The following is a 12,066-nucleotide window of genomic DNA, read 5'->3' on the forward strand; positions in this document are numbered from 1 at the left end:
GGAGAAATTAATAGTAGGCGCTAAACAGCCTATAATTGCAAAGTACCTTGCTAAGGAAAAAGCTCCTATACTTTACAAAGAAAAAAAAAAAGCCCCAAACCAGACATGTCCAAGGGTCAGCTTCCGGTGATTTCTCCTGTCCACCTGGTGAATCTGGGCATACTGGGGCAATGCAGCAATTGCCTCATGTACACAGACAACCCTCTCCTCCTACCACCCAACACTACAACCTGTGAGAGATGCACTTATATAGCCAAAATGGAAGCAAAGCTCTCTCCACCCAAGATAGTGCTAAAGAGTCAAGAGGAGAAGGTTAACACCCACACTACACCTCAAGCAACACATAGCCCTTCTAAACCCGCACCACCAACACCCACATATAGCAACACTAAATCCACATATGCAGAGGCCCTTAACTGTAACCTGCCCAAGCAACAAAGACCTCTAAAGCTGAAATGCAAACAAACACCAATCACAACCAATGTGTCACATAGTTCACAACACCAGTGTGCCACCCAGCAACAGCCCCTAAGGCAAGACAATGTACCTAACACTTTAGTCATAGGTGACTCTATAGTCCGCACACTGATGTCCCTCTCACCAGGTTGAATAAGGAGAAAATTACAGTCAGCTGCCTGTCGGGTGCCAGGATCCGCCACATAACGCATGCACTCAAGTCACTCCATAACAAGTACAAATATGACTCTGTCATTGTCCATGTTGGAGTGAATGACTTGAGACGTACCTCCCTGGACTACATGAAAAGAGACATGGAAGAGCTCTCGATCATGTGGCCCAGGCAGGTATGACCTAGCCCTGAGTAGCATCCTGCCTTCCAGAATGATACCACAATATAAGGATAAAATGATTGACTTCAACAATTGGCTAAGCTTATGGTGTCATTCAAAGGGGATCCAGTATCTGTCTGCCTGGGATGACATGATTGACAGACCACGATGCTTTGCCAGAGATGGTCTGCACCTGTCGCCCTGGGATTCAGGTTACTGGCTAAGGTTCTTACACCCGTATAGTGCCTTTTTAGGCAAACTTCAAAGGACAAAACCACCACCATAACAGGTACAAGCATGCAAAATCTGAAGGTAATGCTACTCAATGCTAGAAGTTTAAACCTCAAAATGCACTCTCAAGGCACTCCTAAAAATGGAGAACATCGATATCTGTGCAGTAACTGAGACCTGGTTCAAGGCTCCAGAGAGCACCCCTGCAATACCAGGCTACAACTCTTACCACACTTTTCGGCCACCAAACCAGGACCGAAACACTAAAGGTGGAGGAGTGTCAATATTCACCAAGGATATTCACACCACCAGGCTAGTTGGCCAACACAATGTGTCTGAAATTCTCCAAGTGCAACTAACACTAGGTAAGACTGCAATCCAAATTGTAGCTTGCTACAGATCCCCCACCATACCCCAAGATTCTCACTACACCTTTCTAAACATACTGGAAAATATTAAGATAGAACCAAACACCCTAATACTGGGAAAACTACTCATGTCCCAACACCTTTGCTCAACGGTTCTTGGAATTCATAAATTCTAACGCCCTGGATCAACTAATCCATAGTCCCACCAGGGGCTCCAATATCCTAGACCTGGTCATTACCAACATGGGAAATCAATGCTCCATACCTATGGTCACCCCCTCGTTAGTCAGGTCTGATCATAAGCTAATCACCCTTAACATCCACATCCCACCCCCACCCCCCCAGTAAAGAAACCACCATAAAAACTTCTCTAAAGCCAACTTCATGCTACTCAAGTCAGAAGTGACAAACTTCATGACACCCATGCAGACGGGAACTGAAAGTTCAACTGCTGAATCCTACACTATGGCACTGTACGAGCACATCCACTCATGCATGAATCGTGTCATCCCAAATAGAACCAAAATGCTCTCATTCAAAAAAAGGAAGACAATCTGGTGGTCCACTGCCATAAACAAACTTTACAACAAAAGGAAGAAACTTTTGCAGAAAAGAGGAAAATCCCAGGATGCAAAAAACTCCCTTACCAGCCTCAGTAAGAAACTGAGATGCCTCATAAAATCCTCCAAAGCTAGTTACGAAAATAAAATTGCCAAAGATTCCAAAGACAACCACAAAGCATTCTATAATTATGTCAAGAATCTAAATGGCAATGCTCAGATCTGCTCTGAGCTAAAACAGAATGGCATTAAATATACTGATCCGAAGGATATTGCCAATATCCTGGCAGATTGAATTCAGTGCCAACTTCACCCCACTCTCACCCCCTAAATGGCCCATCTCAATACCGGAAGATTGCAAAATTCCAGTAATAACGGCCACACAGGTACAAAACGCACTCTCTAAAGCCAAGAATACAGCATCCATGGGACCAGATGACATCCCGGGCTGTGTACTACATGAACTACAATATGAACTGGCACCTCACCTAAGTGTCATGTTTAATCATAGACTCACCTCAGGTTTCGTGCCCACTGAGTGGCGCAGAGCTATAGTTATCCCAATCCACAAGGGGATCCACCTTGGATCCCGGAAACTACCGTCCCATCAGTCTGACAAGCCTTATCTGCAAGGCCATGGAGCGTATTATCATGGAACTTATAAACAAAGACATTGGCAACCTTCAAACACTGGACCCCACCCAGTTTGGGTTTGTGAAGGGCCGATCTTGTCTCCTGAACCTGATTGACTTCTTTGAATCAGTCTCCAGAGCCATGGACAAGGGTAAGGTGGTCCACAGAGCCTATTTAGACCTTGCCAAGGCCTTTGACACCATCCCCCACTCTGGAATCATAGATAAACTTACTAAGTTGGGCATTAATCCCTATGTCACCCAATGGGTTGCTAAATGGCTTACTGATAGAACCCACACTGTAAAAGTAGCCGACTCCAAATCCAGCTCCAGACAAGTGACAAGTGGAGTACCTCAGGGTTCAGTCCTGGGGCCGCTCTTGTTTGGCATCTACTTCTCTGAAGTACAGGTCAACACTAAGGGACTCTGGCTAACAAAGTTTGCAGATGACTGCAAACTGGGAGCCATTATTGAATCCCCAAATGATGTGGATACTCTACAAAAGGGCCTTACAGAAACAGATGCTTGGTGCCAGAGCCATGGGCTCAAGCTCAATGCCAAGAAATGTATTGTTATCCCTTTGGGAAAAAACATGTATCCATGAATTACCATATAGGTGGCAGTACACTAAACACAGAAAGTGTGATAAGAGACTTAGGGACACAGGTGGACAGTGGTCTCACCTTCGATAACCACATCGCCACAACAGTCAGGAAATCCTTCTATGTGGCACACCTCATCACGAAGGGCTTTTCATCCAGAAAAAGGAGGTCATTGTCCCACTGTACTCATCCCTCATTAGACCCATTATAGAATACAATGCCCCATTTGGTATGTACCTCTCAAGACATCTGCAACAACTGGAAAGGCCTCAGAAATACCTCACTAAAAGAATCACAGGCCTAAAGCAGATGCCCTATGCTGACCGCCTTAAAAACTCCAGCTATACTCTGTCGCATATCGCCTACTCAGAGGCGATCTCTGCTTAACATACAAGGCCATGTCAAACCCAGAGCTGTTGGACATGCTACACTTAAAGAAATCCCAATCCCTCAGAGCTACACGCTCCAGGGATCTAAACCTTGTCATCACAATAAACAAAACATGTTGGAGGGATAGGTTCCTGACCCAGAGACTCCCCAGACTCTGGAATAGATTGCCCATACATGTCAAGCAGAGTGCCTCTTTGGACCTCTTCAAGAGGAACCTTGACGATTGGATGGGAGAAAGGAAATTCACCCCAGGGATCACGTCAGTCGCCCTGCTAGACAGGGGTCCAGGAAAGTAAATAATGTGGGAAGAAATATTCAGGGAATTGTTATGGCTAGGCTTGTATAGGCCCTAGGGCTGATAGCCTAGTACTAACCTATGAACCTATGAACCTATGATGAGTATGTGGATAGCTGAATGTTCTTACATTTGTGTATGATACACCCTGGGATGGTGACAGGTCCATGAAAGCTGTATGTATGGCACTAGAGAGTGCAGCTCGCATCTGCATAGTCATTAGTACAGGGGCCCTGTAGTGTACATGGATATATTACTAAGTGTACCTGTTGGGGGTGGGGGGGTTGGAGTGGGTTTATGTTCTCCAAGACCCTATCAGGATGAGTGGGTGCTATTTCTGTAGGAGCAGTACTTCCTATGCCATAGTTCTGTGCAGCACAGCAGGTCTTGTCATTGCCATTACGATTAAAGACACAGCTATAGAATGCACTGTACTTGGCCTCATAATATGTGGCTGATTGGTTTCACGGTAGCTTTGTGTGATTTCATATGGTGTATCTGCATCTTACTGAGGCTGACCAGGGATCACCTACACTCATGTGTGTTCACTCTTGCAACAGTTACTACCCTCTGTGGTACAGTTTAAAGCACGGTACCACCAGTTTGCCTACTTGTTTGTGTTGGGTTGACTCCTGGTTCTGTTTCAATGGCACAATAACTGCACATATGTGACTGTTTAAGGTTCATTTGTGTAGTATTCAGCATTTGCACATGCATTGCCCATCTGAATAGGTGCCATGGCACTCACCACTCTGCTCTTAGGGAGCATAACATTGGCATTGGAGACTAACTATGTGTAGCATACTGTTAGCCCTGTTTGTGTGACTACTGTGATCCAGGTCAGTGGGGTTGATGGAATCCAACATGCATTGAGCACAGGTGTTGGTACATGAGGAGTCTTCACAGTTCATAATGGAATAGTTAAGAGTACCCAATAGTATGGTTCTATCTCAGACTTATTCTTCCCCATTACAGCACATTATGTCAGTTGGGAAGTCCGCAGCCCGGTTGGTGATCTGTCTCAAGGTGCATGTTAAATTCCACTGTGGCACAAGGGTAGTTGCTTAGCATAATGCATCTGATGTTATGCAAGTGCAATTAGCGTGGGGGTGCACATATCCTTCAGTAATATGGACACATTTACGGCCCGTGTGTTCCAATAAAGGATAATGGGCAAAAGGTGAGGTATATGTTATAACATGGTCATGCAGGTGTGCTCTCCCAAGCGTTGAAACATGTCTCAGCCATTGCACAGATATGTTCTCCATGTTAGGGATTGACATATGTGTGTCCGTATAGGGTTTCTGACATGTATCATTGTGTAGCGAGACCTGCAGTGTATTGCTTGGCTGTCCCTGTAACTGCAATGGAGCCTCACCTGAGCCGTGCATGATGAAGGCACTATAGGGGAAGCATGAGCCGTAGGCTGTATCCAGATTCCCATGGGTGTCAGGTGCAGGCCCTGTCTGGCAAAGCATCATGGTCTGTCAACCATGTTATCCCGGGACGACAGATACTGGATACCCTGCGACATGCACCACTACACTACACAATTGTGGAATACAATCCTTTTCTCCCTGTACTACAGTATCATTCTGGCCAGTGCAGAATGCTACCCAGGCCTTGGGACATACCTGCATGGCCTACAAGACCTGACAGTTCCTACATGTGTTTCCATGCTGTCCAGGCTACTGCATCACAGGTCCTGCACAACAACATGGAATATGTCAGAGCCATGTGTATAGATCAATATGTGGTCTGAGTGTATGAGTATGTGGCTAATCATGTCAGACAGGCAGCTGACAGTATGTATGCCCTCGTGTAGGTCGGTGTGTAACATAGTGCTAGAGTTTGTACTCACAAATGAGTACTGTTGGGCATGTTTCCAGTCATGTGTTCAGAGGTGTGGCACAATTATGCAAACTATGTCATACAGTTTGTGTATATTGATGTCTGTCTCTTCCTGCTTGGGGGGGGGGGGGTCACTTGTTTGGCCAGATACTTAGACGCATCTGTGAATGTGTGTGATTTCCAGTAGTGTGTGTGGGTATCCTTACTGTGTTCTGGTAAGGGTATGTGTTGGTTGTGTTGATGAGCTGCATGTGTTAACCTACACCTCATGACTGTCCAGTTCAGTTATGGCTGTGGACTGGGCTGCCATCCAGCTTGCTTCTGTAGTTGCATCCCAGACGATGTGTGGGGCATGGTGTTAGGTGGGTCTGGCAGTGTACATGGCATAGAGATTACATTCCCCCAGGATGGCCACATACACAAAGCTCACATTAGGAGACACCAGTAGCTGACTAGTGGACATGCCTGTATGAGCAGTCACCACCAAGTACTGTCTTTAGTTTACGTATTGCCTATGAAGATGTTTTAGACAGTGATGCTCACATGTAATTATTTGTGTTATGGACATGACAACACTGGCTATTATGGACACAGTGTAGCTACCCTTGGCAGCAAACCTCCTCTGAGGAGCACATTACATCCTGTTAGTTGATTACAGATGATGCATGTGTCTACAGGTCTGTTTCCTTCTCTGGGTATATACTCACATATCCACCAGGGCCATGAGCTCTGTTGGGCACAGACACCCACTCCCCAAACAGAGTCATGTATAAATAGGCTCTGATGCCACTATCAACATGATCAGGATATAATCAGATAGTATGAGCCATCACCTATGATGCGGCTATTACACATGGGCAGCTGTCTCCTACATCTTACACTCCTACTGCAGATGTTACACTAAAGTTAAAGATGATGTGCAACCTGTTTCATTACCAGTGCTGTGCACTACCTTACATACAGTATGTGCAGGCAGCTGTTAGGTTGGGCTACACAAACCTGGTAGTTCGACCAGTGTGTCTGTACTCTCAATATCCACTCTATGTAGGTGTGTACATAGCCATTTGGCCCAGCCCTGTAACAAGGGTCACTACACATTTGCATAACATGTACACATGCACAGCTGTTATTGCTTGCAAACAATAGTAGAGAGGTGGATATTACATGTGTTATGTGCATGGATAGTTACCTGGCTCTTCCAATTATCTTTGCTATCATGCTGCTAACCTGTCAGATGAATACTAATGCTATGTATCCTGTCATTGAGTATTGTAATTGCCAATAGGTATAACTTCTGTTTGCATAACATATCAGAACTGCTATGTATAATAGAATACAGATCTGCCTAGACTACTGTACATTACACAGTTATTGGCACATTATCCCACAATGCACACCATATTTACACGGTAAGCCCACCTTTAACATGTTCATCTTACTTATACACCCATACATATGTCGATGTTACAATATAACAACATATACTATCCCCTGTTATGGCACATACTTGTTGGACAAATCCTGACACTGACAGTGGCTGGAAGCAAAATGGTGGGTTCCAAGCCCATAGCATCCCTTGTGGTGTATGTGGAGTGTGCCGTGTGACCTACAGCAGTACACACATAGAATATTACAAGCATTACTACTGCTCAACAATACATCGCTACAAGATAGCTATTTCTACTATATGCATTGATTACACTGTAATTCTTACAATACAGATACTACATACACAGACATATTACATGTTATACATACCGTCTTAGTAATCGGAGGTGTTATTAACTAGTGTACTACTCATTTTCAGTTCGTATTTCTGTGTTTTGTACTGTCCTACAGGTAGATACAGATGGTTTGAATGTGTGACAAGGCAACCTTTTATAGTTACAGATCAGTAACATGTGCTATACCGATGGCCAATTGGTGTTCCTAAGTAGCTAATTACATGCACATCAGCTGCGCTGCTACCACCTTAGTCAATACCATGGCTACAGTGGAGTATAATTGAGTTCTCCACATGGGCGTTTTCCTTTTGCCTTACTTGTAAGGAAGACAGTGTGGAGGTTTTTTTGGAATCCATTGCAACAGCTGTATTGAGATGAACAGTAATATATTGTGTGTAATGCCTAGAAGAGTTGGTCTAAATGTGAGCACTGCTGTTATATTTCTGAACATTGCTACTTGTGCAGGGTTTGTCTTTACATAATACTTCTGCATATGTGTCAGTCTGGCCAGGTTGTTTGACCAGCTCAAGGCTACATAGCTATGCATATAATGTTAGGGGGTTTACAGTGTGCTTACCAGACATATTTAGTTTGGTGTTATTGTGTATCATACTGTGCTTATAATCAGTACTCAGTAAAACTTCCTGGTGTATGAACCTTTCAGCCCTCTGAAACGGGATTAGTTCATACAAACACTGTTACATCAACGGCTGCTCAGTTGTATAACAGCAACTATTTCACATAGGGCCATGTTAGTGTGTCTGTGTTCAGGTATGTTAAGGTTTCAGCAGCCGTTACAGCAGTTGCATAACTGGTTATGGTATGACAGTATGTATTGATGTAATTATTTTGGTTGTGGGGTAGATGTTGGTGGGTGTACATAGCACATGCAGGTGTGTAGGAACCCATTTTATACAACATCTGTATGTGTGTGGGTGCTCTTTCCCTATGTGAACACCTAACCCTTAGTGGACTAATACTATGGCAAATGCAGGCTGATTTATTAAGGCACTATTAAATGCTTCCTGTATAGCATGCAGGTACTGTTAGTCCTTGAATCCTTTTGGCAATACATCAGAATGTAATAAAGATTTGCAAAATGAGAGCTGTGTAATTCTGTCATAGATATTTTCAGTCAATGCAGTTGTGTTGGTGACTGCGTCCATAGAACATATTTGTAATAGCGTATTGGCATATACTCTTCATATGTTATGTTCATATTGTTTGGGGGGGGGCGAATGACTACTTCTGATGCTGTCTACAGACATTTATGTATGTATGTGTATGTATGTATATATATATATATATATATATATATATATATATATATATATATATATATATATGTGTGTGTGTGTGTGTATATGTATATAGATATATATATTATTGCATACGTTTATCTGTATCTCCATAGATGTGTAGATATTTCTAATCTATCTATATATCTACATATATATATGTAGACCTGTATATATCAACATGCCTCTATGTATCTCTCTCTCTATATATCTATATATCTATATATGAGCGTACGCCTTTAATTGGGTACATGGTGAGTTGTCCTATTTCAATACATTCCTCCCTTTTGTGTTTTAACCTGTCTGCATACACAACTGGGATAGGTACATCCCAGGTAACTTACTGTTAGGTTAATCGGAGGATGGAGTACATGGTGGCGGGTTCTACTCCTGAAAGGTGTTATTATTTTACCTCTCGGAGTAGGCACTGGTAGTGAAAGTGTGAATAATGCACATTTACGCGGTTGTGAGCAGGTTTGCCTGTGGTCTGTGCGACGTTAAGCAAAGGTCAAACATGTGAAGCGCTTCTCCGTTTACCATGTAGCAGTGCTGCTTACCATCGCGCAAACATGTGGAAACCCGCTTACAACTGCTTAAGAGTGCTTTAATCCACCTGCATCCAAAAGTGCTTATACTGGCCCTCAAAATAACCTAACAGCCCTTGCAGTTCTTGAACCCGAGATCATGAACACCACAGTCACTGACCTTACCACTACGGCATCTGAGATATGCACGAATGTTATGATGTTTAGAATATACATTGTATTACAGACATTCCTCACTACTGACAACATATGTGACAATGAGTTGGTGTACATATGTCTGATACATATTAATGTTCATATGTTTGTGAAAGTAGGTGTTGCAATGTAACATGACATGGTGCATTATGAACGAGTATGGTTCTTGCTTTGTGGCCTTTTTATATTGTCCCCATACTCCATGTATGCCCCTCCAGTTCATTTATTGGGCATCCGACCTAGGCCCTCCTTGATGCATGATTGCATTACCCATCTTTCCTCCCCCACCCCAATCTTTACATACACAACAGCCACCCCTTCTATGGTGACTTAGGTTAATATTAATTGTTATGATACCAGAGCTGCATGTGTTTTGTGTACACTCCAGTTCCTTTGGAGTGCTTCTGTGTCATGAAGTGTGTTCATAGATGCTTATATATGGTTGTTGCTGTAAATGTATTATATATATATATATATATATATATATATATATATATATATATATATATATATATATATATATATATCTGTGTGTGTGAGTGTGCAGACATCACTGACATATATATATATATATATATATATATATATATATATATATAGATATGTATGTGTATATATATATATATATATATATATATATATATATATATATAGTTCATATTAGTTTGTAACAGTAATACATCTGTAGACTGGAATGTGTTGGTTCCCAAACTACACTACAATACAGTGTACTGTACATATGTTCACAAGGCTACTGTTCCATTTGTGATCATTACAGTGAAATGAATATGGTATAAGGTGTAGTCTCAGGACCATGAAACGTGTACACCTCGGATAGCTTAGTGGTACGTCCCATGACTATAGTGTGCATGCTCCAGGGTTAGACACCTGGGATGCTTTACGAATGTTGTTTACTGCAGAGTAAGGCTCATTTACACAGTTGTAAGCATGTTTAACAGTGTTTGTGTGACATTATAGCAGCAGTTAAACACAGTTAAACAAATGCTGTGACGTATAACCTGTGTGCGCAAACACAGCCACATCTGCTAACTACTCCGGATATATATATGTCAGTGATGTAACATCTCACTATGTGCTGTCATGACATTACATTCTCTGTTGACTGTACTCTCCTGCACACATGGGTTTATATGGGTCATTCGAATGTTTATTATACAGACGATTACTACCTATATATGCAAGCTGTGGTTAGGGTATACTTTTGCACATGATAAACATCCCTGCCTTTATCGGGATTGTAACCTCGAATGAGCAGATACTATGTGGTTGCTGTAACCATTACATTGTTGACATTAACGTTGCTTCCACCTGTTTCCTATTTAAATGGTTTCTATGTGTATGCTAGGCTAAGCAAAAGGCAGTAGCCCCCTAACTTACTGAGCTTCACGTACTCATGACATAACAACATATAGCAAAAGTACTGTGAGACAATACATTACATTCCTAACTACATTAGGCATAGCCCCTCAATGACACACTTCAAGGGAAACCTTGTTGTGTGAATGGGTAACAGACTGTACACCCCTGGATCATGTGTCCAAGAACCATACAGCCAGGGGGTTGGGGAGTCTGTCCAGTTTGATAGCTGCAAGACCTGTTGGGGGAATTGAATGATGTTGAATTGCCACATTAGCATGCCCTCTTTAGATCACTAAGTGCCCCTATCACCCTCCACAACCCCAGTCTTCAACATTTTCCTGCAACTCTGCCTGGGATTGCTTCATTGGCTATGCTTGACAGAGGCTCAGTTACTTCATCAATGGTGCGGGAAGGCCAACACACTGTTGCTATCCTTCTAATTGCCCTTGGGCAGATAGATAGTAGGCTATCTGTGCACCTCTAATGTGCAGGACATCACAGCCATAATATGCGAATAAACAGACCTTCAGATCACAATATACAGTGTGAACTCACCTTGTAGTCAGGAAACAGTTGAGTACAACACGAACATACAGAACACTGATACTTAGTCACTCCAAATGCCTATCTTGGAAGCTAGAAGACTTGTATAAGGTTAAGGCTTTCTATTGCTTACCACTAGGTTACCTACAGGGGAGATGAAAATCAAGCACAGATGAGGGAGATGCATGCAATGATACCATACTGACCTATGTGCCTGCCTTACACTTTGGAATACTGGCTAAGGCTATTGGCGCCCCCATGGTGCCTTATTTAGAAGAGTCTTGAAGGTGAATACCAGCTCCGTAAACAGAACAATAGCAGATTCAATGTGGTTTATGCTACTCAACACCAGGGGATGTGATCACAATATGCTTGCAGTCACAGCACTCCTCAGGATGGACAACATCAACATCTGTGCATTAACTGCAATCTGTCTTAAGGCTCCTGAGAGCACACCAGCACTACCAGACTACAACCCATACCACACATTTCAGCCACGGAACTTGGACTGGCAGAATGGAGGGGCTGTATCCATATTCATGAGGGATACCTACACCTCCAGGTTAGTGGGGCAGCATGATACATTTGTGATCATCCATGTGCAGCTAACATCAGCCACAACAGCAATGTTGAATGTGGCCTGCTATGGATCACCCTCCATGAC

Source organism: Protopterus annectens, chromosome 7.part1 (assembly GCF_019279795.1).
Source record: "Protopterus annectens isolate FY-2018-M chromosome 7.part1, PAN1.0, whole genome shotgun sequence".
NCBI lineage: Eukaryota > Metazoa > Chordata > Ceratodontiformes > Protopteridae > Protopterus > Protopterus annectens.